We start from the raw sequence: 5,776 nt of genomic DNA on the forward strand, positions 1-5,776 counted from the left end.
TTCTTCTAATCCCCATAGGTAAAGAAGCAAGTTTGGAAATTCATGACTCAAGGTCAGACTTGCAGCCCAAAATCAGAGGAAAAAAAAAAAAATGTAGAGGTAAGCTGCTTATTGCTATTTTTAAGTCTGCTGTTCTGGCACTTCTTCTGTGCCTTTTGAATGTTTGGGTTTGACAATACTGAAAAACCTTCACCCTTTTTCTGTCACCACAGGATCCAATACGCTCTCCAATTTGGAACTTGAACTAGGGAAAATGTTAATTAACAATGGTGCCCTCAGTTGTTAGCTCGCTCTCAGCATATTGTGACACGTTGCAGTTCACCTGCCCTTGTTTAAGCAGATTTACAGATTGTACTAAACCAACTTTCACAAAATGGACACATTTCTCACAATGAAAATAATGTTAATGTGATGACAAGCAACCAACAAGAAAGTGGCAGACATGACAATTTTCCTACTCCTAGTAGCTGACAAGATTTTTCTCAGTCATTCTATAAGGCAACAATGATGATAACCTAATCATATATAATCAAAAAAGTCTGAAGTCATGTGATATTTAACCCTGTACTTCCCTAAATTTAGTAATAAATGTTCAGAGGCCTCTTCTTAAGAGCAAAAGGCAAAAATCTTCCATGTTGGAAATGGCTGAAATACACAGAAAACAATATGGCAACAAACTACAAAACATTCTTTTTTTTTTTTCAGAATATACTGGTGAAATATGCTGCAAAATATTGCTGAATTTTTAAATAGGTTTGCTATACAATTGGCTGAAAGTGCACGTTTCTAACACATCTCAGTTTATGGTATGTACTAGATTCTGTTTCAGTACTGAAGTACATTAAGAGCCATTGCTTTGAGAGCCACTAAAGGAAAGAAATACTGGAGAAAATATATTCTCTATGGTGACTTCTTTAACAAAAATAATGTTTTATAGTAAAACTTTGCAAGTGAAACCACTGATGGAATGGCTACTTTTACTAGAATAAAAAAAAAGTTCCCAGAGTAAAGTTACAGAGAAAGCATCACCCATAGAATTCATTCACCACATAATTTATAGAGAAACTGCTGCAGCAAATAAATAGCAGCCAGAAGTGCACAAAAATCTGCACTATGCCACCAGTGTGGTGAATTTTAGAAAGATATTTAAATAGTACAATCTTTACAGTATTTGTATCGAGATGGGGAGTGACCATGAAAATCTTTTGTACCACGCAGTGTTTTCCTGCTCATCTCACGTCAAAGTGCTTAAAAGAGTTGTCAAAATTAAAGATAAGTTATTCATTTTTTCATCTAAAAAGGACAAGTGTTCTGTATTTGCTGAGCTTTCCTGTGTTGACAAGTGGTTGTCAGCAGGTTGCTACATAGCAGATATTAAAAAAAAAAAAAATAAACAGACTGAATGTGTACCTTCAAGGTAAAGGTGATGTCTTAACAATGAGAGAAAAATTAACTGTTTTTCCAAAGAACTTCATCCTATGGAGAGAGCATTTTGACAAGTAAGGTTTGGAAGTGATTTCATTGTTAAGGGATTTTATTTCTGAAAAGAATGTGTCACTTATGAAAATTCTCACATTTCTATACATAAAAAACCTGGAAACAAAATTTTCTATATGCTTAAAATTTTTCAAAGAGAAAACTGTCAGTGGGTTTTGAAGCCATTTATTAAAAATATAAAAATGCAGTACCTTTCAATTAAATTGCAAGGAAAACTGAACCACATTGGAGTGGATAAACATTTACTAGCTGAAAGTCTATAAAAAACTTGATTAATTCATGAATGAGATAGAAAAATGAGTGTCATTATTTAGCAAGTGTGGAAAAATGATGCACCCAGGTATTTTTGAGCTATCTTTTCTCATCTATGACAGTCATTTAGAAGTATCAACATTTAGAAACAGAGCTTCAAATTGCTCCAGCAAGATGTTACACCAGAATTAAAAAAAAATAATTAAGCATATTAAACCATATTGTTTACAATACTGATTATTAAATATTTTTAATTAATATTTTTGCACTGTTAATATAATTATTAATACATCTTTAATCTTCATCTCTTTTAAACTTCTATTTTTGCGTTATGTTTATAATACACAGAATTATTGCAATTAGATAGATGTATAATATATAAATAACTAAGAGTGTATATATATATATATGTATGTATGTATATGTATATATATATGCAACCCAGGGTGTATGTTTAAAAATATTTTACAGATAGAGGTATATGATCAAAAATGTTGTGAGACCACTGCTACAGTCCTATAGTAGCACACCTCACCCCCATATTATTTTACTCTCTACTTAGACTTTATTGTATATAGTGGCTGTTTATCAATTATTTTATGGCATATTCTTGGAGACTGAGCATTGCCAAAATCTTTACACACAAAAAACAGAAAGGGAATTAGTGTTTTTAATATTTAAATTAATTGTGTGATAGCTTTGCATCTTTTTGACTTTGACTTTTCACCCACCTTCCCTGACAAAAATCCCAAACCAAATCTCAAAAACTACCATCCTCCTTTTCCCAAAAATCCCTTGAAAACTCCTGAGGAATGACTCAGTGATTTTCAGCTTGTGTATTTTCAGGTCTTGCCTGACACAAAGGTAAAGTTCTATTTTGTCTTTATTTACAGTCCAAGTCATCATCCAGATTTTTTTTAAGTGTGAAACCTTCAATACAAGGTAGCTCGACTGGCTACTTGTGTTTATGTTGTATCTTCCAACTGAAAAGGTACTTTTATTTTTTGTTGTGTTTTTTTTTTGTTTGATTATTTTAAATTTGTTGACATCTGAAGAGATGATCCTTCTAAAACAATGCATTAAAGTGAGAGCATAGAGAATACAACAAATCAAAACAGAGAGCAAAGCTGTGAAATATTTTAGGTGAGTAAAAATGGTGATGAAATCATCTTGCCAAAAATAAGTGATGTTGCACAGAATGTTAAGAGATAAAAAGAACCTCGGCTATAAAAGAGGAACTCGTTAAGGAAATATTCCAAACTCCAAACCTCTGTAATATAGTCTGTAAATAGACCAAGAACTATTAAGAAATTCTTTGTTACAGAGCATTAACAGCTTGCATATTCAAAAGATTTCTGCTATTACACATTGATATCAGAGCACTTCAGGGAAGAAAAAAACAAAAAGGAGATCCATTCAATATACAAGAGATGATAAAATTAAAAAAAAAAAAAAAAAAGGGGGACATCTAATCACTGTGTTTCCTTTTCCTCAGGGTTCTCAATTACAAAAGAAATAATTGACTTTTTTCTCTTAGGTAAATCAGTATAAACTAACCATGATCCTCTACCTTTTCTTTTTTCCCTGCTGTATTCTTCATTTAAGAAATTCAACTGATTCCACTGTTTTCACTGAGCTGTGGAACTTGGCCTGTACAGCATAAGTACAAGAGAGAGTAGTCAGTGAAATGTCAAGTTAATCAACCTTTTTTATCTTGCTTACAATACGTGGTTTTAACCAGACATGCAAAAGCATTTTACCACAAACTTGGGAAAACCACTAAGTAAAAAACCTGGGTTTTGTTGCTCCTTTTGTAAGGGAAAAAAAAAAAAAAAAATCCAGTCAATCAACTTTTCTCATGTTTGGGAATCCACTTTGTCACTTTTGGGGTGTAAAATGCTAAAGGGTCAATATAAACTAGGTCAGATGTTCTGGCAATCAGCTGAGGATGTGAATCCCGCTGGGCATTACCAAGAACAGGAAATACTGCAATGAGGGAAACAAGCTGGAGCACAGCCCCAAACACTGAAATTACAGCTGGCCCTGGGGGATTCAATCATCTCCTGGGAAGCAGCACCACTCCTTAGAGAGATTCCTTAATAGCAAACTGGAAACCTTGCAGTTGGAAAGACCAAGTCAGGTATCTAATGGCCCAGAAATTTTCTTACAGAACATAGAATTGTCTTAGGGAAAACACAGTGGTTGCCCTTCATAAATATGCATTTGGAGGAAGAGAATTTTGAGGATAAAAAACCCCTCATTCCCTAAAAAAAAAAACCAAACAAACAAAAAAAAAAACAAACCAAAAAAAAAACCCCCAACAAACTATACTGCACTACAAAAAACAAATTAATAGATTTTTGTGTTACTTGAAATTGAAACTGTATTGTCAGCTGAAGTTATATACTGTAAAAAATACATAGCAATACTTCCTGATGCAACAGGAGGTTGCAGTAAAAAACTCAAATATTTTGAACTGAATGTCTTTTTGGTATTTGAAATGCCATTCTATCCTGCTTCCCTAACACTCTGAGATCAAAATCACATTCACTCATGAAGAGAAAACGTTTACTGAAAACAGGTTGAACATTACCAAAAAATCGAGTCAGATTTGACTTGCTTTATTTTCATTGTTTATTCTAATATTGTCCAAACACAAATTTTTAGATATTTACTTTAAAAAATAAACCTAGAAATGAGACTTTGAAAGATTGTCTCAATTTAAAAAAGGCTAAGGATTTTACTATCGTTATATAAAAGGAAGACAGGAGGGAAAGAAAAAAAAGGGGGAAAAATATGGTATTTTTGTTCAAAGTTGACTTTATATCAGAACACACAGCCAAGACATAAAGGTTTGAGATGAACATATTGTTCAGTAACCTCCTTGTTTCAGCTTCAGCTTCAGATAAAACCACATTTTTCTTGACTATTTAAATTTCTTTACTGTGCTTGTCAAACTCTCTCTGCCCAAAATTCTGGGTAAAATTAAACCATTTTTTTCTTCATCTCCAGATGAGAAGAACTTTATGGATCCAGGCCCTTTTTATGCTCTGCCTGATCTCTGACTGCACTGACACTTCATTTCATATGTCTTTGATTTACATTCACAGAATAGGCATCCTATTGTTGTACCACTGTTTTTTTTTATCAACAGCATATTTTTGAAAATGTGAGGTGCTTTTTTTTAAAAGGATATTCTCCTCACCAGGACAATAAAGTAGTAAAAAAACACTGAGTAAAGGATTATTTTATTTTTATGCTTTATTACCTGACACAACCTGAAAAACATTTCCGGTCAACATAAAAAAAGTCATAGTACCATTTGCACATTCCTATCAGAAAGTGTTATCAGAGTAAGCTTTTAAAAATTCTTTTTCCATTTTCCACATATCTGCTGATTTCTATTTCATGGTGTACCTAACTATACTATAAATACACAGGATACAAAAAAATCTGTATTTTTTGTCAGATGCCAGTGTTAAAGCTACAGTTAAAGCAAGTTGATTTTTTTTTCCCCTTAGGAAAGAAAACAGTAAATCAGAGATTGTTTCCCTGTTGTTAATAGCTCTGGGCATTCCAGTAGATTACCATCACACAAGAAACCTGACTACTTTAAAGCTATCAATTTCTTTATGCTGGTTTATTTTTTATCCCTTGATAATAATTTTAAATTTAACAAAACAATCTGTGCTTTGGAAGAAGATATGCAGAAGGTGACTGAGGGAAGGGAGGAAGGGACAATTTTCAGGGCTATTCTCCTCTACAACATGATGAGTTAAATTATCAGACCACACTTCTTCCTTTTGCTTTATGCTGAATACAAAAAACAAAAAATCAAAAAAAAAAACAAACAAACAGAAAAAAAACCTCAATCAACAAGCAAATTCTGCATTATGTACTAATTAACTCTTCAAACCTTGCATCTGATGAAGAAAGATTGCACAAACCTTAGTTAGGGACAAGCTCCTTATAGACCACCATATTGTGTAAAAGAACCTCTCCATGCCTCTAAGAACAATGATAAAAT

At 32.8% G+C, this 5,776-nt stretch overlaps 1 long non-coding RNA gene across 1 annotated transcript; it reads right to left on the reverse strand.

Annotated features, from left to right (window-relative positions):
* Positions 1-561: 561 nt before the first annotated feature.
* LOC128822578 (uncharacterized) lies at positions 562-3,398 on the reverse strand. The gene is made up of 3 exons (XR_008441498.1): positions 3,320-3,398; positions 1,411-1,476; positions 562-645 (listed from the first exon to the last, which is right to left on the reverse strand). It is a non-coding gene; the product is annotated as an uncharacterized LOC128822578 (long non-coding RNA).
* Positions 3,399-5,776: the final 2,378 nt, after the last annotated feature.

Source organism: Vidua macroura, chromosome 2, assembly GCF_024509145.1.
Source record: "Vidua macroura isolate BioBank_ID:100142 chromosome 2, ASM2450914v1, whole genome shotgun sequence".
Taxonomy (NCBI): Eukaryota; Metazoa; Chordata; class Aves; order Passeriformes; family Viduidae; genus Vidua; species Vidua macroura.